Source organism: Pezoporus wallicus, unplaced genomic scaffold, assembly GCF_028554395.1.
Source record: "Pezoporus wallicus isolate ANWC-B61680 ecotype Strahan unplaced genomic scaffold, APGP_CSIRO_Pwel_v1 contig_5767, whole genome shotgun sequence".
In the NCBI taxonomy this organism is placed as follows: Eukaryota; Metazoa; Chordata; class Aves; order Psittaciformes; family Psittacidae; genus Pezoporus; species Pezoporus wallicus.
Genome location: NW_026640599.1, coordinates 2981915 through 3004963, shown reverse-complemented (window position 1 = coordinate 3004963; position 23049 = coordinate 2981915). Strand labels below are relative to the sequence as shown.

Below are 23049 nucleotides of genomic sequence, written 5' to 3'. Positions count from 1 at the left end.
GAAGAGGCCCCCAAAGGGTCTGGGGTTTTTTTGTGTGTGTGTTTTGGTTTGTGGTGGGTTTGTTTTTTTTTTTTTTTTTTCTTTTTTTTCCCATGGTATCTTCCATGAAGCTATCTCAGGCTCTGGTTGGCACTTTACATGCCAGTGAAGAGAGAAAATGCCTAGCCAGAGTCTTGGACTCACTACAATCAGTAAGAAAGGTGCCAGTGGCCTCAAACCAGCTGTATTACTCGTAAGTATGAGTACAGATTACTAAAGTATAAACTCTTCAGAACATGGCATCATTGCCTTCTTGTGTATGAAGAACTCTCCAAGCCAGACTGCCATCTTTCCTGTGTTGTGGAGAATCAAAAATATCGTATGCTTTTAAAACTGGTTTTACAATGCTGAATGTAATCATCCTTTAAATATACAAACTAAAACATCTTTTTTCTCCATTTTCTATCAAGCAATGTATACATTATTAAGTTGAATGATTATATCCAGAGACACTATGATGGGGGGATGGAACTGAGTAGGGACGAGAAATTATTTTACATTTCCTTGATCAGATATATACAATTCTGCTATAGAAGATGGCTCCTATGATTGATTATTCTGTTTCTCAGAACTAGAAGCAGGCTAGATAAAAGAGAAATAAACTTGTGCATGCACCAACTGAACTAAACTTATTTAAGCTGATTTAAGTAGATGATAAAAACAATTCATATTATCGATATTTGGGACACTTGCTAATTTATACTGGAGCTCACAGAGTAGCCAATAAAAAAACCACCCCAAAATGTTACCTGTCTCACATATAACAAAAAGTACAAACCTGCTTTGTTTTATTACAACTGATGTATTATTTGGAAGGGTGTCTTCCCTGTTCCTCATGTATTTTCCGAGTAGGCAACAGCCATATTAACCCAATCTCCTGACCCAATCTCCTCATTTATGAGAACATAGAGCACCAAGATACAACCCTGGGAAGTCATCTCACATGTGAAGGTCTGAAGGCAGAATGTATTATTCAAAGGGAATGGGCTTCCCTCAAGTCAATATAAAGGCTATTTTGAGACATACTGCTCATATGATTGCACCCATGGAAAACTGGGTGTGCTGCAGCTGTTTACCTCTGCTCTTTAACTGAGTTCACTGTCCCTCACAGCTGAACCAGAGCAAAAGTCTGACTAATCTGTCCTTGCATTCTTTAAAGCTAGAACATCCTAGTACGTTTTAAGAGACTTCAGCAAGAGCTGGCTGGAAATGGACTTTTCACAAACAATCAGAGACAGTACTAAAGTGTGCTGCTCTTTTAGTTCAGGAGTGGGCTCTGTAATAGCTTAAATCACCACAGCTTTTTCTGTGGTGGTAATCGTTCACTCCCTAACTATACCACTATGACTTTACTAAGTCAGTGTAATCACATTCATGAAAGAAAAGCTTGTGCCAAGGTAGTCCATTACAAAGACGAGTGTGAACCTGTGACCTTGTTGTATAAGTAAAAATGTAGTATAAGTGACATGCTTATAATTCCATTTTGATTAATTATACCTGAAATCTCACCAGTTCACACTGATCTACACTGTACCATTAAGTAAACTTTTGAGAAACAATAATTGCATTCCTTTCACTTGCAGCATTCAGAGTGAAGATTAGACAGTAAAATGCCATGTTCACAGGCTACCTGAAGATGGAGATTCTTCTGAAATTAACTGATTAACTGAACTTGCACTATCACATCTACTTTGTGGCATTCCCACCACACCTATTCCAAACTCCTTGAACAACAGAAACCTGTTCAGCAGATGAGCTGATATTACTGAAATCTCTTACACCCTATCCATTTCATTCTTAAATTAAAAGTAACTAATTCACACAATAAACATCAATCTAGTAATCAGTTTCTTCCTAGGTATGTATCACATAAATACTCCGTTTCTAACTGAACTCTGTCCAACTCTTCATGTTTCCGCATCTAATTTTGCCACATCTCGCTTTCATCTTGCTTTTTTACACTGTAAGATTTTCTAGTCAACGTACTGTAACTCCCTATGCAGACAACGTATCACACATGATGCCAAGAGAGTCAGCCTCGTCACCCCTCTCCTATCAATAATAAGCAATGATAACCCTAATAATGCATGGAACAAAATCGACATGACCATATTTTGTTAAAACTTACTTTTACTAGTCTTGATAGTGACTTTGGCCATGAGTTTCAAAAGCCACTACTAACTTGAGGAAATAATTTTGGTGTCTACCTAGTAGAAATTACTAAAGTGGTCTAATACTCATCATGTAAAAACTGTTGCCCTAGCTTGGACTACCAAACCAGTAGAACACAGGACTGAAGAAATTTCTGGGGTCCACTCCCAGACACAAGGGAAGATCTGCCAAAAATGGTAAATATCTTTGCAAAATCCTAATGTTTTCCTCTGCTTTAGCATTTCCTCTGACTGGTTCAGATAAGCGACTGTTACACAACTGCCTGAGCAGATTTGCACTGCTGCTCCTATCAATTCTCCAAAATCCATCAAGGAGCTTCTACAACATTTAATGCCAGGATGTTACATGAAATTTTCCTAGAGCTTTTCTTTGAAACCTGTACCATTTTCTACCGGCACAGATTAACATTTTCTACCTGACCTTTCTCTTTGCCCTAGACTGGTTAGAGGCATTCTCCCTCATGGAGAGAAAAGTCCCAGTGTTACTATGAGATGGAAAAGTGGTAAACCATATACTGTCACTCCCCATTACAAAATCTCTGGCTAATGTAAGACCAGCTGTATGTTTCAGAAGGAAAATGTAAAAGATATCCTGGGGATCTGCCTGATCTTCAGAGTGACGGAAAAAAAAAAGACTGATAATCACTTATTGGCTATGTATCCGGTGAAAAGTTGGGATGTTCTGGCCTTCGGAACAGCAACTCACATCTATGGCAAGAAGGATAATAATTTTATTCCTAGAATACTTTTTCAAACACCAAAAGGATAATCGTACTTTGGGCCTGCACATTCAACATGTAAAGTTCAGTTAGTGTGGAAGTTCACATCTGGTAAACCAGATGAAAATTCTGCACTTGGGAGCAAGTACAGAGATGAACATGCGGAAGTACTCCCCTACTCCACTGCCACGATTACATAGTCCAAAAAAGGCAAACTGGGCCACACTCTGATTCTGGGTTAAGGGCATAATTAGACTGAAATATAAATTTCATATTAAAAAAAAACCCCAAAAACAACAAAGCCCAACCAAAATAAACCTCTGCTAGGAATTAATTCAAATAGGGCATTTTGGGCTAAATGAAACAGACAAGAAAGCAGATGACCTACAACTTCTGATTCATGTTTTAAAGGAATACAAACACGCTATGCAGAAAAAAAAAACAACAACCAACCAACATATATTTTCTTCTCTGTAAGTAGAAAACAAGCGTTTTTGCAGATAAGGAGGCCATTAGTAACCAAAATGAATGTTAAGAGACAACTTTAAATTAGCACACCCAGATAATTTGTGCCTTACTATCCTAAAAGTGTTTGCAAGAGTATCATTTCAATGATGCTAATTTTCAATACATTTTTAAACACCAGAGAAATTTAGTAAGACTGCTAGCATTTTCTGCCAATATTTGAAGATGGTAAGCGGCATGATCTCTGTAATTATAGAGTTCTAAGCTGTTATTAATCTCAGGGAAAATCACCAGCAAACTGATAAATTCACTGGGAAATGACATGAAAAAACTGATGCCAGTCAACAATCAACAAGATTTTATAGAAATTTGGTCAGTAAGACTGAAAGCTTGATTTAATCATCTGATTATTATCAGATGCTATAAACTGTGGTCAACAGAAGCTACTCCATAATGAAACTTGCATACAGCCCCACAACATTCCAAGTGAGAAATTATTATCAGTATCATCAAATGTGACTAAGAGATATAGAACAGCAGCTATTAACAGGAAATAATAATTGAATAAGTGCTCTAATTTCTCCAATAAAATCATCCAGTACTAGCTCAACAACATCTAAGAGTACAAACAATGATACAAAAGTAAATGTCCTTGATAGCGTTATGAATGTCAGATTGGCTAACGAAGGTAGCAGAGTGGTTTTTCAGAATCATATGGATTGTTTTGTAAGACAGGGACTCTGCATTACAGCCAAGTGGACTTACAAAGAAAGAAGAGATGAGGAAAAAAGGAAGGAGAAAAAAAACAAAAAGGGAAGGTGAAAAAAGGAGGAGAAGAAGACCAAGAAAATGGTGTATGGAAACTAAGGGCTAATAAAATAAATGCAATCTTCATGGTAAAGATTCAATACAAATGCCAGTGAAACCTTTACGAGAAAAAGGAGTAATAAAACCCACACACACGTAAGTGCATAAGACCAGAGATACTACTTTTGTTCACAGCATTAGTGAATACAGTTGTGTAGCCCCAACATTGTTTTCCCAAGATTTCAAAGATCTTGTTTTCTCTTGTTTTCTCCATAATTCTCAAAAAAAAAAAAGGGGGAAGAATTCTCCTTAAGATGTTAACCAGAATGCTCCACATGCTGCTATTAGCATAGCGAGGAATTTAGAAAGTTGCGTAAAAAGAGCACAGCAGCAATTTGAAAAGGCTGCAGAGTATCAATGAATGTTACATGAACACAGAAACAGTCTCTGGTCCATTCCAGCAGGGTAAGAGAGCTCAGGCCTAATGTTAGGACTAGGCAGTACCGACTGTGGTGTAAGCACAGTGGTAAGACAGATCTTACCACTGATGTGTTTTGGGCTTATTCCCTACCATAGTAATTACTTAACACCAAAGCCACTTGAAGAATCATACAATACTTCTTTGCTTTGATACTTTATGGTTCTTCAATCTGTAGCTTACAAGCCAACTCTGAATAAACACAGACTTTTTGCCAAACATCTCTATTTGAGAGAGCTGGACTGCTGTTGCCTCAAACGAGAGCACGGTTAGAAGAACATCATCACATGTATGCAAAGGAACTGCTCACCAGGGAAAAACCTGACAGGCAGTTGGATAGGAAACTGTGTACCCGAGGTAAGCGCTTGTTTGGCAATTACTTTTGGTTTACCTGGTCGTGAGACCCTTGAGCTGCTGAATGCTGCTCCTCGAAGGCTGCTGTCAAGAGTCTGGGGGTTTGAGTTACCATGGAGATCACCGCATCTGACAGCTGAGGGGGCTGCAACGACAGACAGAGGTACCCGTGAAGCCTGTTTTCATCACCTCATCAAAACACGAACATCTTTTTGCTTCTGGTGTTCACCAAGGTACAAGCTCCCACGTCAGGAGCTTTGGCAGAACCGTAAAGGAAAAAAAAACCCAAACCCATCATAGAAAGAATTAGAAAGGCAAGGGCAAGCCCCAGTGACTCACAGCATTTGAGTGCTTTGCAAAGCCTTGTGCTTTTTCAGGAACCTGGAAGAGTCCTAATACACCCTGAGCTTGGTTCAAAAATTTTCAGCATCTTTGGTCAAGTGTAACATCAGCAAGCAATTCATCCAGAATCACTGCTGAGCGTGGGACTGAAATGCCAGCACGTTGCTTCAGAACAGTGGGGGGACACACAAAGTGCTGCCAGAGAAAGCCTCCAGTGGGTATTGATTGAGCATCACTTCTGTGCAAAAGGAAGTAAGCAGGCCAAAGAAATTACCTTCCTCTATGTTTGGGGGGAAAAGTCTTAAAGGAAAGCATTTATGAAAATCAGACATGAAAGACAGCCTAGCATTCTTCTGCAGTAATAAACTTATGTGCAGACTTCTCCATGCCTGCCAACAAGCATGATGAATAAAGCCTTATTTTGTATGTCCTCTACCATTTGACTGCCATGTATCTAGAGTAGTTTCATGCTTGTGCACTTCAAACCTTAAGACTTTTGCTCAGTTTTTATTTATATAATCTAAGAATTAAATGCTGTTAGCGAAATGAGATATTCATTGGAGAGTTTTTAAATTAATTACACTCTTCCACACAAATGTCTAACAGCTTTTAAACCTATACATTAAGGAACATTTTGCAATACAATCAATTTAATAAATAACATATTTAAACACATCATCAGGAGAACCTTTCATAAAAAACAGTTCTAATTCTGTCTGCAGTACTACAACATGTTCCCATTTACATCACCGTGAGACAAGCACACCATTTAACCAAACACAACTGCTCACCTGAGAGTTATACCTATTCTAATTGGAGATGACAAGAAATGACTAAGCAAAACAATTCATCAGCTACAGGTCTGTGGTTTTTCTGAGTCTGTCTGCTAAACGCTATGAACCTCACCTACCTGACTGCCTATATAATTACCTATCTCATTCTCAGATGGCATTCTGAGATGACCATTGTCATCTTTTCATCTTATTTTCAAATTGTCCCCGATTTCATCATTCCCTGGAGCATATTATGTTTATGCAAAATACAACATGCCCAAGAAGCATAACTGTGTAAACGTAAAATCTGAAAATGCAAACAATAATTAAAGTTTTTTTCTGTTACAACTTCTCCGTGTCTTATGGGAAAACTGTTGAGAGTATTATGTTAAAATCTTCTCTATTGAACACGCTGGCATTATGCTGTGCAACAGTAGCTGATGTATCCTGGTGCTGCTCTGATGACAGCAGGAAAATAACTGGCTCACCTGAAGGCTTTGGCAAGACTCATGGGGTTTAAAGGACACTGTAGAATACCAGCTACTCATTTTGTAGCACTGTAGATGGAAGCACTGTTACTGAAGAATTAGTTTTCTTTCTGTCATAATTATACTCTTAAATTGGTTGATCCTTGTTTTCATTTGTTCTGCTTACAAATCCTATATACTGGCTCACTGGCACCTTTTATCAGTGACAGGATCACTTAAAGGTCATTCATCTTCCCATGTGCTACAGAGCAGGGAGAACGTATCAGTACAGGCAGCACTGGGAACACAGGCTGGCAGAGCTAATCGAATCCTGTAATAGGACTGGTTTTGGTTACCTTGCCAGACAACTTTTTGGTGAAAACATTCATACTGTTTCTCTACCAGAAGAGTGTTTCTGTGTGAAGACTAGAGCCACGTAAATAAATTATTTTCAAGAATGAAACGAGGGGAAAGAGACAAATTAGAGATTAAAAGATACGATTTATTATTATATTACCCGTGTTAGTGACATTTGAAAATAACATAGATTTCCCTTACAACTGGGTAAGAGCACACATGTGGATGGTTGTAACAATTTGTTGTGGTAGCAGATGCTCCTACCCATAAGGCTTTATTCAACAATAAAAGTTTCTTAAAATCTAAATTTCATGCAGAAATCAGTGTTAATATAAGCTTTGAAATCAACAGTACACAAAGACAAAAAATGCTTTTTAAATTTTCATAGGTAGTACTAATATTATAAACTATGACTACCTACAATAGGATGAAGGTTTCCACAATTTAGAAAGAGACTGGAAAAAAAAAAATGCAAACCAACCAGATATCACAGAATACAGCTGCAAAAGTGATTATTGTAGAAAATACTTTAATATGAAGTACTTGGAGAAATCAACATATATAGTTTATTAAAAAAAAAACACCAAACCCAGATGACCTGATGATAGCACCTAAGTATTTTCATGGGAATAAAAGTCTAAGTACCAACTAGCATGCTAATCTAGCAAAAAAGGGTATATACAAAACAAATCAGCATCTGAAAGCCAACATCAAATGCAGATGAGAAATAAAGCACATGCTTTTCATCACCTGTGACTTAACCATTAGTGTAGCTATCAAAAGGAGAATGCAGAGATCCTCCATTTGTTGATATCAAGGCTCTGTGGGACTTTTCTAGGAGAGGAATTTTTTGTGAAAACACAAGTTATCCAGTAGTCATATATAGATAGGCAATGCTTGCAATATGGAGAAAAGGAGTACAGGTGATGTAGCCATCCCTTCCTGGTCATACACTGAGGATATATTATGATCCAAACCAATTCTCTAGCTTTGTAACTAAAGCACTGGATGGTGCTGAGCACTGTGCATACTGAGCCTCTGGTGCTAGCACGTAGCGACATATGTATGCACATATACAGTGAAAGACTGAATGTGTGTTCAGGTCGTATGTGAAGGCAGAGAATTACAACCATCCTCACAGAGACACGTGGACTAAATTCTGCTGCAATTAATATTCTGGCTTCTAATTTAGGAAGCCTATTCTTTCCTTCATGATCTGAAAGGACTCAGTCACAGCAGAGTAGTAGCTGGAGCTCTCTTCACAAGGGTCATTTGGGGCACCAGTGAGATGACTGAAGGCAGGCAATATGAATGCTGTTTTCTGATGCCGTGTCTCCACTTCACAGGCGCAGAGCAATGAATAACAGTAATTTGTGTTTTTAACCACTTGCCTGTCTTGTCCCTGTGGGCTGTAAGCTTTCTGGGCAGAAAAAGCTTTCTTCCAGTTATTTCAGTGGGTCAAGCAAGCAGTTCCCTGCCCTTGGTAAAATCCAGGTGCTGTTGCAGCCCCACAGCACCATGTTTCCAGTTCTCTCCCTGCAACAGCAGCCTTCCTCAGGATACAGACGTAACATGGGCTTCTCACAAAAGGGGGAATGGGAGAAGAAAAAAAAAAAGAGAACAAGAAACGGCCTAAATGTTACACTGAAGTGCTCTCATAATTAGCAACCTTAAAAATTCCAACCCTTAAGCAAAGATAAGGAAAGAGACTCAAAGTGTCAATTTAGCTCACGTTAGCACTCTTTCTATGCCTTGGGCTGCTAAGCTGCCAGGATATTTAACCATGTTTAAATAGCAACTGAAAATAATAGGTCAGAAATTTCATTCATTTTCACTAATTGTAAATCTGGGACACACAGTTTGACTCTGGATGCTGCACTACTTTTGAAACACAGAAGTCAGCCAGACAATGCAAATACATCCATCGATCTTCTCTCAGCTGCAACATCGGGCACAGCCTCTGTGAAGCAAAACCATGGAAAACCCTGACTCCAACTCACAGTCTGTACAAAACCCCCTGGTTATATCAGAAGTGCAAATTTAACTGAAGAGCACTAGCACTGCCCTTCATCCCCATCCCTGTAGTGCCAGTTGGAAAGCAGCTGCCTGCCAGGACATGGCAGAGTACAAGCTCACAGTCAGTGCCAAAGCTGCACAGCACCATTTGAGATGTCAATAAAGTGACATTCTCGTAAGAGAGGCCTGAATTTGGCGCTGCCCTTAGTAGGCCACAGACAAAATACTGCATCTATCTACTCCTTCATATGTAGGTTTCCTTTTGCAGGCATCTGCATAACTTTAGGAAACTGAAACTGGGGGCAAGATTTATAGGAGGCACTTGAAATTATCAGCTCTGCAGGTGGCCAGATGAAAGAGCACCTAAACACTATAGTAGATTTCCTCTTCATTTAAACTCAGACTAATTAGTCACATCATTTAGGAAGACGTTTTTGTAACTTCAACTAAATTCTTCTACATAGATATAGATAAATATTTTTCCAATCTTATCTGTATTTAAATACTATTCTGCAGTTTCAACTAAATAATTTCATTTATTTTTACTAAACAATATAGACAAGGAGAAACCAAACTAATAACATTACTGTTCTCTTAATGCTGTTCCACAATAAAAAAGAAAAAAAGATTAATTGGGTAATAAAAGTATTATCCCTTTTCTTTCTGGCTTTTAAAGGCATGGGAGAGTTTAAATGATAATAAACAGGCCATCTTCAATAGACACTGACTTAAAAAAGCATTTTTAAGAAATTTCACTGTATCTCTGGGAAAGAAATGCAGGATACCTAGTATACAACATGAATATTTTGCTTTCTTTGAAATTGATAAACAGCTTTAGTATTTTCAAACAACCCCTGGGGGGATTATACTCATAGTAAACCAGAACGACATGGAAGATTCCAATAGGACATCAACAATTATGCCACCCTTCTGAAAAAAAAACCCAACCTACAATGCATTTTCTAAAGTGATTCCTAAAAAGTGCACGGGTTAGTGAAAAGAACATTCCAACTTTTGCAAAACTTTTGCTGATGTGCTGGGTTTTAGTTTCTTTACGGATTAACATTATATATAAATACAATCACAGTGGTATACCCATAGCTGTGGGTACCCCTGGGGTATGACCAGCAATTAGTCTGTACAAGGATCATGGATAAGACTGTAGTCACGTGGAGCCAAAACCAGGAGTACACAACAGAGTGTGCTGGGTTTCTACAGAATACCTATGCACTGGAACTGCAATCTCTGCCCAGAAAAACCCACACAATGCCTACCTATTAATGTATTTACCTTAAGGTCTTATAGAGTAAATGAATACTATTTTATGATCAAAAATTTATTCTCTAGACACTCTTATATCTCTCCTTCCATCATAGCTGCCTCCTCTAAAGGAAGTTAAGAGAGGTGTCATCTACCACAGATACATGTTCAGATTTAATGAAGGAAACAAACTCGTGAGTAAGTCAGAAATCAGAGAGTCAACTTTGAAATAATTATTCATTATAGTACTGGTGCAAGTTTTCCCATGGTAAAATCTGAGCCAAAGCAACAAAAACTTCTGAGAAATAACCCGTCTTCCCAGGAAAAACTTAAAACTACTTAGACTGGAGAGTTTCTCCCCAGAACATGTCAGTCGTTCAGGTACAGCTCATAGAGCCTGGTCTGCCACTCTGAAGCAAGTGCCTTGAGGAATCACAATACCCCATGTGGAAACTCTTTTCGTGTTTCATCTTCACTAACTCTCTCAAAGCTAGTGGACATTGTGAAATTCAGGATTTCAAAGGCACCACCTTGTTAATTTGGATATATTCTGACACCCCATTCATGTAGGCTCCTCTACAGATAAATTAACTCTTAGCATCCCAACCACTAACTCAATACAACCAGTCTTAGAGGCAGACTGTAAAGCACAGTTACAACATCAACTCTCAAAATCATTTACCACAGTCAACATGTTGCCTGCATAGATGCTTCAACAGCTTTAGTTTTTTTCTGCTTCAGCTGTGCACTTCAATGTAGATGCTCCTTCTATCACGCGCAATAGTTTTGGAGACAGGAGACAGATGAGCTATCTGCAATTATCTGATGGGCCGGTACTTTCAGCAATAATAATGAATTAATGAAAAGCTTAGCTGCTGGTAACCACGGCAGGTACCAATACTGAAACTGCCTAGTATTGTAAGAGGATCTTCTACAGTACATGGATTCATGGTGCTGTGGCCTACAGCACAGCAATTCTGACAATTTTTTTATCAGGAAGACAGAACATGTATCAAATAGCACAACATTTATCTTACCAACCCTCAGGCAAACCAAATGTTATTTTTCTAATTAACAAGTCCAGATTAAAAAAAAAAAAAATTCTCTCTTGACAGTAACTCATGAGATTTCTGCTGAACTTTTTAATACATGAAAGAAAAAAACATGTCTAGGACTGTTGTGATGAATACATAAACAAAAGTGGTTAATTATTAAATCTGTGATACTGCAGGTAGGTGGGAAAGAATTATCCCTTTCAGAAGCACTGAACTGTAATCCTCTCATTTGTCTATTTAGCTCTACCTCAGGCAAAAGCATAGAACAAACAGAAAAGAAGAAATGTAGTCTCCTTTGCATTGCCCTAATAGTCACCATTAACTGATTTAAAAGTAAGCGCAAGCTTAAAGAGAAAACCACATAATTTAGATTAATCCATGCAACTTTTGCTCTGAGTAGATATGTCATTCTAATCTAAGAAATGAACTTTCAAGTCTTCCCCCCCCCCCCGCCTTGTGCAAATACTGCATCGCTTTCAGCATGCACATTTTGGAAGCACCCAACTGCAGAGCAGTAGGTGAAAAGATTTGTTGTTTCCCACATTTGGAAAATGCAAAGCGTGTACAGTTTTCTCAAGGTGCATCAGTAATGTGAATTGCAGCCCATGACAAAGACAAAGCTAGTACAATTTTCTTAAACAAGATTTAATATGTGTAGCCAGCATCATCAACTTCATTTTGGATTAGGTATAGTTCCCAAGAAATTTTGAAGGTGGGATACAATGGGCACCATGGCAGTATAATCTTGATATTGTGGAGGCATAAACTGCCATTGCAAGGTCAGGTTTTATGAGAAATGACTACAATCGACCTACTAGGAACAGAGATGGAAGGCACTCTGGACATGCCACAGGGGATCTGGGGAGCGGCTTGTCCCCAAAAGACGTTTTTAACTTCATCTTGGGTGGAACTTTAGCTACACATCACAGTAACCAGATGTGCATATATGGTAATTAATGTATTTAAGTCACATTTTACTTTTACATTACAGTAATTGTATGAAACACTCTAGGCTAGAAGCTGCTGAATCAGGAAATGGATCAGAAGCTAACTAAAATGCCTTTCTAGTTATTGATTCCTGCTCTGTTTCATGTCAGCTTCCTAGAATCCATTCAACACAGGCACGAAAGGGTAATGAGTTTCTGAACACACACTCTAATAGTGCACACTGCATCAAAGCTTTCAGTAATTGCCTGGATGCTGCTTCCCAGCAGTACTAAACAACTTAAATATAATTAGCTGGAAGCCCTATGGGCTGCATTTCCCCACTGGAACACCTCTTACACTAATCCATTTATCAGGCTGACAGATGACTGAATCACTGGTACTATGGACACATTCTACTAATAATACTTCTCAAGCCAACATTTTGATTTGTTCTTTATCTGGTACATCTTTTACAAAGAAAAAAGGTGCATTATTTCAGGTAGGGAGAGAGACCAGAAGAATACAGTACATTCGTCTATTCCCAGTACTGAGCAATGTTTTGTTTGATTAGCCCACTGAGTATAAAATGCTAGAACTATCAAGCAGAAAATGGAAATGAAATGTATACATTATGGAATTGTACAATGCCAAAAATAATAGGGAAACACACAAACACTGAAAGGACCTTTGGAAGTTTTCCAGCCATTCAAAAGTTTTCAGAAGTTTGGATATGAAGATAGTTTTCAGAGTATCCTGCCTGAAGATGGCCTGACTATAGCCACGAAGCAGAAACTTCTCCATACTACTTACTTCTTGTACATCCTTCTGAACAATAGGTGACAAAAGAGATTTTAGAGTTTGTTGAATTAAATGCAAACAGTCATGAAGTGAACATCAAGCTGCCACACAACTGTTCACTTTGCAAACTGCTAGAGAATTCTCATGAAAGTACAAAAAAAATTTAATTTCTTCGGCACAGTTTCCTGATGTAATAAAAACTATTTTATTGTCGTATCCCTGTGGCTTTTATTTCCAGACACGTTCCAATAAGAGGACCTCTGCAGGGGCTGAAATTTTGGGCATTGCAGAGAAGGTCCTCCCAGATGTGCCGCACTGTTGAAATGAAGTCACTATAAAAATGCTAAATCCTCACCAAATTCTTTTAAATAATTTAAAAAAATATAAAAATCTAGGATGTTATACTCTTATGCTTTCTTTCTAACAAGTTATGGGACAGGAAATAAAGGACAAAGCTGGTGATGGGCAATAAGAAGATGTAGAAGAAGAAGGGGGTAAAAGGTGCCCTTCTTTTGGATCCATTATATTGCAGTTAACAATCCATATTCTCTGGCTTAGAATCACCAAGCCCCAGCTAGAGTGGTAGTGTTGCTCCACCTGGTTATTACCCCTGGACGTTCTTATCACAAACACAGAAAATCTTGATGTCACAAAAACACAGATCATGAAGAAATGACTCATCGTACTCCTATGTGAACCTCACTAATATGCTTCTTGTAAAGTCAACACTCAAATTCTCTTAAAAATAGTACTGCAAGTTAGTTATCCCATGGCCTCATCCTTTTACCTGGAAAGATGGCTATCAGTAGGAAATCAATTTCAAAGAGTGACTACAAAAGCTATACTTAAAATATTTAACAATGAAAGAGGTAAGTAAAATACATTCAGCAATTATAAACTGATATAGCTTGTGAATCAAGCAACAGCAAGATGAAGTACAGCCAGTACTTCTCAGGACCAAGCCCAACCATACATCTCAGAACAAGGTCAAGGAACAGCACCTACTTGGATATTACCAGACTAGATTTTTGAAAATGCAATTCCAGGTACTTACACTCCCCAGTAAAGTTTTTCCTAGCAGGTTATTAAATGCTGAGCTGTTTGAGATTTCTTCATGTGAACCCAGGGCAGAAATCTCAGTTTCACACACACTCTCCACCCACTCCTTCCCTCCGGCCTGAAACTGGAAAACTCATCCCAGAGACACTGACACTTGCACATCAGCCAGCCAACTTCCCTGTCATTCAAAGCCAGCCTCTTCCTTCCCAGCTTTATCTCCCCTGTTTAGTGCATTTTCTACTTCTACAAAAGAGCAGACAGTATCCTGAGCAAGGGCTGCCCCAAACCATATGAACCTCAACACTTGTCAGTCATATTTTCACATGAAATGCAGAATTTCACACTCCTGTTTTCACAGACTCCTTTCAAAGGCAGGGGTACTGAGTGGAACAAACACCAGATCTAATCAAAAGAACATTCTGAAGTAAAAAAAGTTGAAAAATCTTCTCCTGCTTTTAGCCATTTTTAATAAAACAGATCATGGTGATGAATTTTTCTAAGAAAGAAACCATCTTTGCCAGGCAGAGAATGTAACCTTACCTTCATTTGTATGCTTTACAAAAAAGCTGAATTTCCTGAGTATTATTTCTTATTTGAAAGAATTCTTTAATTCTTCAGGTAAATAATATCTCTTTAAAGCGCTCCCAAAAATATCACATAAACAGATTTGTCCCTTTATTTTATGCCAGGGGCAAATATACAGTGGCTTATGTTCAAATAGTTGCACTAAATACCTGGGGTTTTTTAATAGAAGCAGAAAAAAAAGTCAGAGGAGAAGAGAAGAATCACTGAAGAATAACACTTACAGCTGGATTCACACTCCCCTCACTACCATACTTCATATGGTAGGACTTGGCATGCTAGGCAGTTAGATACTGCAAAAATGCAGATGATTTTACAAGTGCAAATAAATGTCTGTTCTAAAAAATCATGGCAGGAGTGACCTAACTCACTGATCTGCAAACAGAATACTTGTTTGTAATATCTAGTTGAGAATTAGATTTTTATCTTCGGTAACTACTATCTTCAGCATTATAAAGGTACTGAATTTTCTTGCAAGACACCTTCTGCGCAAGTCTCTATCATTAGGCTCCTGACTGGACCAAACCCAGAACAGCTCAGTCTAACCCCAGAGCTGGCAGTGCTTTCAACCAGGTGTTGGAGTAGAGATCTCCTGAAGTCCCTTCCAACATGAATTAATTTTATGATCCTACAATAATAATCTCTCCATATTAAATTACATATGCTCTCTGTGCTATTTACATAGAAAATAAGGAAATAAACATAAGAGCGCAAACTTGCATACTGAATCCAGTTTCAAAGTTTTAAAGGTATCAAACACGAGATATTCTTTCTGATCACAGGAAATTTATGCTGGTTAAGCAAACACTAGAAAGCTGAAGACTGATGACTAAAGAATATTTTTGTTACACGGCAGATTACCTTCCAACATTACCTTTTCCTTTTACCTAACTCACTTGTAGAGCTATGGGAGTAAGAACTATTTATATTAAATTACAGTTTAACCATGTGAATTGTAATCTTCCCCCAATTAAAATGCATGACATGCAGTAATAGGTTATGCTGTCTGGATTATGAAAAATGTAGCTGAGAATATTGGCTAGAGAAATACACTAAGTGATAAGAGAAGGAACATGAATTTATCTGCAGAAAACAGGGCTGTGAAAAACCTAAGCATTTCAAAACATGAAGACTAAAAAAATCCTCCTCCTACAACTGTCACATAGACGCTGTGGTAAAGGGCACTGGCCTGGCACCTTCTTGGTCTGAGGAACCCAATCTTTGCGCTCGCCAGTAACCTCAGCATTTCACCACATTTGAAGTTTTTCATAAAATAAAAGTCAGCAGCAGAAGAGAAATTCCAGAAAAATAAAAATTCAAAAATATCATCTCCATGTTGGTCCAGTTGATAAGTTTACCTGATTAGCCTGGTGGCTGATACTAGCTGTCTCATCATCCTACGCCTTATGGGTGCAATTAGGTATTTTACTTCTATGCTGAAACAAAATTCACCTCTTTTGACCAGTGTAAATGAGAATTTTGACCAGTATATATGAGAAAAGTTTGTTTGTATAACAAAATCAGCATAAATTCCTTTAATGAATATCAATAAAGTATTATCTCTCAACACATAGGCTGTTCTGTGCTTTAATGCAATTCTGATACCATAAATAGTATGATCTACCCATTGTTGGTTTGGTTTATTTCATTTTTCCACCTACTTTAAGGGGCATTTTAGCTAATAAAGCTCACAAATTTCTATGACTCTCTAGTATGTATTTTATAGAAGGGACACCAAGAAAGAATAATCAAGATCTTAGTAAACAGCTATGCAAATTATTCATCCAATACATGGTTTATATTCTCTATCTTGTGGTATGTTCAGACAAGCTCATGAAGTATGTTACAAAGCTGTTACCAAAAATCTTAATAAAGTGTTGAAACTGAACTTTAAAAAAGACCAACAAACCAAATGCTAAACCACACCAAAGACTGAAGATTCAACTAATTAGTTAAACTTGTTGAGGAGAGAGAAGGAGTTTTGAAATGTGGAGAACGGAGAAGTTAAGTTGCTTTCCTTTTTCCTGAAGCTTCTTCTGCCTTGATATCCCAGCATGAAAGCCCAAAGGTCCTGATGCTGTTGCTTCAAATATAATTTCTCGAAAGCTTGCAAGGATGAAAGAGATAAAGAATGGAAACGGGAAAATGCTTCTGTTACTTCCAGCACTGTGAAGTGTCTTGCAGTGCTTAATACTTACCAGTGCATCAATTTCTAGCTCTGTTCAATAAATATCAGGTTTGTTTTTTCAAATGCTAAGTAAAAAATTAAGAACATCTGAAAGTGATACAGATCAGGACAATTACCTGAATCACAGTGCAGACGGCTTAAATTAAATTTTTTTTATATATATATATATATATATGTGTGTGTGTGTGTGTGTGTATATGTAGATCTACACACACACAGATGTATGTCCTAACATAACACTACACGTCTGTAGCACTGCACATTTTATAGCACTGAATTTTATGTAGCTGGTATGTGATGTTAGTTTCAGTCAGCATTAAAAGGTGATTTTTTTCCCAGGGTCTCAGAAGTGCAATTACCATTGACTTCAAAACAGAAGGGAAGCGGCCTGCAATTCCTGAAACTATGTCAGTCTTTTCATCTTTGAAACTGAACTCTCCTTTTGCAAATTGAGAAAACTATGAAAAGTGAGAGCAAGTGTTTGCACAGAAAGGTATCTGCTTTTATTGTGCTGTATTAAATGAAACGAAGTTTTTATTTCATGACAGAACATGTCTGGGGTGTTCATGCCATTTAATTTCAATTCATGTATATGGATGCTGATGCCTAAAGCCGGGTTGTATGAATATTCAGTCTTCATTACCACGAGTGGCTTTTTTGTATTACATTAGCAAGAAAAGAAGGACATAAGAGCAAAAGATTCACTGAAGTCAAAGAAGGATTATTATAATGATAGCAGCTGATCCAAAAAAAAGGGTCATTAAGAGCCTTCTTGCATCTCTATTTGCAGACTTTATTTACTTTACATCTAAATGCTTCAGTGAGACGCAAGTTGCTACTGCCATTTTTTGCCCCAGCCTTTGAAATTATTTAGGAAAATTCTGAGGCAGGGGCGCAGAGGCTTAGAAGCTCTGCTTAGAAATTTTGAAGGCCAGGTATTGAAAAGTTCAATCTCATCAGCATAGAAGTAAGTCTGGCCATATTCTCCATTCTATTCACTGCAGTGTGCAATTTCAGGCTGCAGTCTTTCTGAGTACTTCTTGTTCTGAGTGAAGTTTCCCCTGGTGTAGCCTTGTTCCCTCGCTTCCTGCAATCACTCTTCCCTTCCTGCTGAACACTGCTACCCTCAGTATCTACGGAATAACTGCTTATGCCAAAATGATTCTCATTAAAAGAGTTCATAGAGTTGGTGTTAAAAAGCGTTTAAGCTAACCTAGATTATAGTGAACAAATCAGGTTAGGGAGTGACTCCATGATCAAGTAAATCTTGTGGGAGCAATGCTGAACAGTTAACAGCGGGGGACAGCAGCCTATGCAGCCAATTCAGCTGCTGCCAGAACAAAACGTGGGAGACAGAGAACTGCCCTCATTCTTAGGTTTTGTTGCTTTCTTTTCTTAATATCTAAAATCCTAAAATTCTTATTCCTGATTCAGGCTGCCAGGTTTCTTCAAAGTAATTACCTCTCCAGTAGTACTTGTGTTCATACGTCTAGGGCACATTGATATGGCAGCTAAAAAAGCTCACCTCTGCTAAATGCCCTCTCCCCTCCCAACACCCCCTTCAGTAAACCAGCAATGAGTTTAAACAGAGTCATCTTGGCGTCCTCAATTCACCTTGTAATTGCACCTCCAGTTGCTGTAGCACAGATGGGATGCAACATCTCCCACTGTTTGGGGACTGCCCCTAAAGGTGAGCCATATGTTTTGCAATACCTAGAAACAGCAGGATAAGATAAAGAAATCTCTGCAGCCTTAAGGCAGAGTTGCTTTGATTTCATTGCTTTGTGTCCTGCCCTTTTTTTTCTTTCCCATTTTTTTTTTTTTTTTTTAAGCTCTATAAAGAGCTTTTGCAATTTAATTTACCTGGGTTAAGCCTACAGGGAAAAAAAAATACAAATACTGTGCTTGCATGCGTGTGTAATGTGTAGGAAATCTCCTGTGTTATCTGTCTGTGTAACATTTTACCTTCCACTAGACAAATATATTTTTAAACAGTCTGGAATCAAAACAACATTCTCAGCATTCAAGACATTCTGTCATCACTGCCCATTTGTTGCCCTCTAGGTTTCTCTCAGCTGGCAAATTTCCCATTTAAGGAATTATCAGATTCATCTGCTTAGACAAGGCTGCAAAATAAAATGAAAAGCTGGATTATTCTAGAGAACTCATATTTTTCTTTCAGGGCAGAAAATCCAGCGCATGAGGGCTGAACATTAACAGCAAATGGAATCAGTCTTTCAGACTTCACAATTCTAACTTACTATACTCTGCAAAATCTAATTTTGACTCAGGCGCCACAACATTTACTCTACATTTATCTTTTACGTCTTTAAATACGTTTATTGCCACTTATGATGTTAACCTATTTTGGAGCCCTAATATTACGCTCATAGGCAATGGGGTTTTAACTGCAGTTCTAGTAAGCATACTGTTTGTGCATACCGCTGTTTCTGCGCCACTTTTTCATAGGGAACTACCAATTGCTTTGCCACCATTTTCCTTACTGCATATTTTCTGCAGAGAGAAGGTGTAAGAAAGAGAGGAAGAAAACATGTAAAAATGAATAAATTACCAGTTTTTCCACAGCAAGATGGCTCAGGATTTCAGTGAGAGAGTAGTTTTCATGTCAGAAGCTGCACTGCAAAACTGCGCTTGTTTCTCTGGGCCCACTGGCTGCAGCACCAATATTTCTGCAGGCATGTGCCATGGTTTTCAGTACTGCAATAGGCTAGAACCCTACACAACCTTACCTTTCGTATCAAAGTGTGGGAATACTACTTTCTCTCCCTACATAGAAAGAAAACTGTGGAAAAGTCTGTAGAAATGTCTCACCAACAATTTTCCTTACTAAACAGCTAAAGCAGGTTTCATTTTCTTGCCACAGATCAGTGACTTTACATAAACTCCATCAAATTCAACACAAGGTTTCAGGCACTGATTGCACATGCACGTGCACCAAGTTAAGCAAAAAATGAACATAAGAGGAATCCAAAGTGGTCCTAAAGTGATTAACGTAACAGCAAACCTGTTACTGAGCCAGATGGAGACTACTGCTTCCAGTATTGATACTAAACCTCTATTACACTGTTCACCCAAGTAAAAGTCTATTTCAAGGTGTTACCTTGTTATGACCCAGTGATTAATCATTTTCTTTTAGAGAATCCTCTGAAAGCTTAAAAATTAATATTCACTTTATTAGTATTCTGTAAAGCTTTCTGTATTGAGTGGTATGATTAAATTTATCTGTGGTTGCTAATGGTCACAATATGGAAAGTCCTCCATATGAAAGCCAGTGTTCCACATACACCAAATGCATCTCCTTAAAACACACTGTGAATCTCAAACAAAGAGAACTGCAAGTGACAAATCACTTATTCTCAAACAGGCTAACCTGAATATGCTGTTTGTGCAAAAGGCAGACAAGAGAGACTTGTGAAAAAGTACTGCAAATGGAACAAATAAAGTAGCGATTATATTTGCCACCTTTTTAATTTGGAAATTAGTTCAAAACATCATTTGGGTTCAGGCCCTACTGACTTGCCTTTTACAAGATAAAAGCCCATCTAAGATTTGATGACTACCAAAAAGCACGCTGAATTCAGAAATTCGATGTGTTCATCACTAAATTTAAAGATTTTCTATGAACTTTCAAGGATCTTCAGGTTGTTTTACTTATTTAGACTGCCCTTTCTCGTAGTCTAGGCTTGGGCACCAAAAGGTATTAAGTACTACACTCGTCATTCTAGGCATAAGTATTAAAAAATTATTAAAGAGATCAACTGTTAATAACACTGAATTCATCATCCATATAAATTGCCAGAGATATATACAAATACATTTTGATTTTATTGAACGTAGCAAGTTATAATAGCATATAATCTCATTAAAGAGTCAACCAATAAATAATTTTGTGCCATCCTAAAAAAAAGCCATGCACTGAAGAACAGTAAGATAAACTGTAACATAATAAAAAACAAGGTAAGAAAAGCAGTGTATTAAGGTATCTATTATTAAGTAATAACATAAATCATGGTTGGCATATAAGTTGCCTTTCTGTTATCTGCATTGCAATGTATACTCTGTAAGAACAAAGTTCATTATGCAAAAGTTAAATGATCATATGGTTTCTCCTGTATTTTTTTGTGAGCTGCTGAGCTATTCCAAGTTACTGAAAAGTGTTTTCAGAGTGAAAAAGTACCTTTGTTCCAAAAGGGGTACCTGGTGTGACTTTTCGGAACTATCATGTTAAAAATAAACTGGCATAAAAATTGTTTTGTATTGACTCTGACTCTAAAAATGCACTCTAGACTGTTGTTACCATTAGAAATTATGAATATGTTCTAATTCACCAGTGATTTTTCAGGTACAGGCAGGCATCTTTCCACCAACACACTTCTTGCTGGTGAAGACAGGGCTCAAATATTATCACCCAGTGGCAATGCAGACCCACCACAGGGCTAGTGAAGGGACACTTCATTAGGAGTCTGCTGACAGATGCAAACATTCTGCAAAATTCTTTAAAGCAGAAGCATGCCATTAATTTTGATATTTATGACTTTCTATGAAAAGTGACTTAATGCTGGGAAGGGCTTTACAAGGCTAATATTTTGTCCCTGTCTAATGCCTTTTTTCTTTGTGATGTGCCTGGCCATTGAGACTAAAATTTATTCCAAAGAATAAATTAAGCAATAATATATGACAAGCAGCACATTTGTAGGCAATTTACTTACCACCTGAGGCAAGCTACAGCAGCTCAAGGCCAAAGGCTGAGTAACTTTAAGCACTCTATAAACACAATAATAATCAAACAGAAATGCACAGCATGGGAGACTTATTTCTATCATGATAAGGAATTTAGACAGAGACCCAAGTGCTTCTTTGCATTTAGTGACTCTGCCTAAATAAATGGCATGGTTGAAAAACTTTTCCAACCACTATTCTGAAAAAGCTATCCAACACAAATTAATAGTAGAGGCTTATATACACTGGCCTATGACCAGACATCGCTTGTGGAATGACAGAACTTGTTACCCACTGGACTGTAGGTCCGGGATCAGCTTAAAAAAAAATAAAAATCCATGCCGACATGTATTAATACAAAGGACTGAGCAGTGCAGGACAGGACAGATAGCAGCCACTCTAGAGATTTAGCAACTGGCCTGTGCTATTCTGATCACATACCAATTGATTAAGGTCTAGTTGTGGCAGCAACAAAGATTAATTTACAGTAATTTATTTTTTCTAACAGCTCTACCTCATCTCACCCTGACAAGACCATGCACAGAGACATGTGGCTGTGCTACTGGAACTTTTTGTTTACTTCGTTGCTCCAGCTTTAATGAGGAAAACAATGACATTATTTAGGTTCGTGATCTATTCACCCATCACAGTAAAGTTCACCTCTTAAATAAACAACGTGACAAGCTGGCTTTAATTTGTACTCGGCATACCAATAATTGATTTTCCCTATAAACTCGCTCTCTTCCTGCTCTGCTTTGTAACTACACGGTCTGATCTGGTTTAACCCTGATGCGGAGGGCTGCCTTCCATCCATTCTCCTAAAAGGCCCAAAAAAGTAACACAACTGAGAATACTCATGAGGTGGAAAGTCTGGGCAGTAAACTGCTCTACAACAAAGCACAGCACCTGTTAATTTTGTCTTCATTCTGCTCTGATGAGTCCTTACAGGAGGGCTATTTTAAAATATTAAGGTAATAATAATCAATCCCTGAGAACTAAGCTACCGGATTCTCTTTTCCTGTCTCTTCAACCCTAGTCTCTCCAAACAGGTGAAAAAGCAAAACATCTGTAGTTGAGAACAATGTGAACACACGTAAATAAAACCAAATCCCTTTATACATCAGCACGCCGGCATTTTCTATGTTCATTAGCAAATGAATGGTATCACCACATCCAAGTTTTTGGTCATAAAAACCAGAAACATACAGCTCTGGGTGAGGCTGCCACTTCTCCTAATGCTGAACTAAAACATGCCAGCAAATATACAAAGACGACTATTATTTTCTGATTTAAGAAATCATATTCTACAAAGATGCTTCTTATAGTTCAAGTGCACTTGTGTTTCAACTTACATAACTCATTTTTTTCAAGCATTTTAACCTTTTAGAGGTATTTTCTACAAAACACAATTTTGCATAATATAAACAATATTTAAGATTATTTTAAATACAA

At 37.8% G+C, this 23049-nt stretch overlaps 1 protein-coding gene across 6 annotated transcripts in view; it reads right to left on the bottom strand.

The window, feature by feature from the left end:
* TBL1X (transducin beta like 1 X-linked) overlaps positions 1-23049 on the bottom strand; it is a 191119-nt gene that overhangs the window by 82352 nt on the left and 85718 nt on the right. For 4 of the 6 annotated variants that reach the window (XM_057419448.1, XM_057419449.1, XM_057419450.1 and 1 more), the window contains one exon: positions 5071-5178. The exons of the other annotated variants lie outside the window; for them this stretch is intronic. The gene's annotated coding sequence lies outside the window, so the exon portion shown is untranslated. The remainder of the gene's footprint in view (positions 1-5070; positions 5179-23049) is intronic. 6 annotated transcript variants of the gene reach the window in all.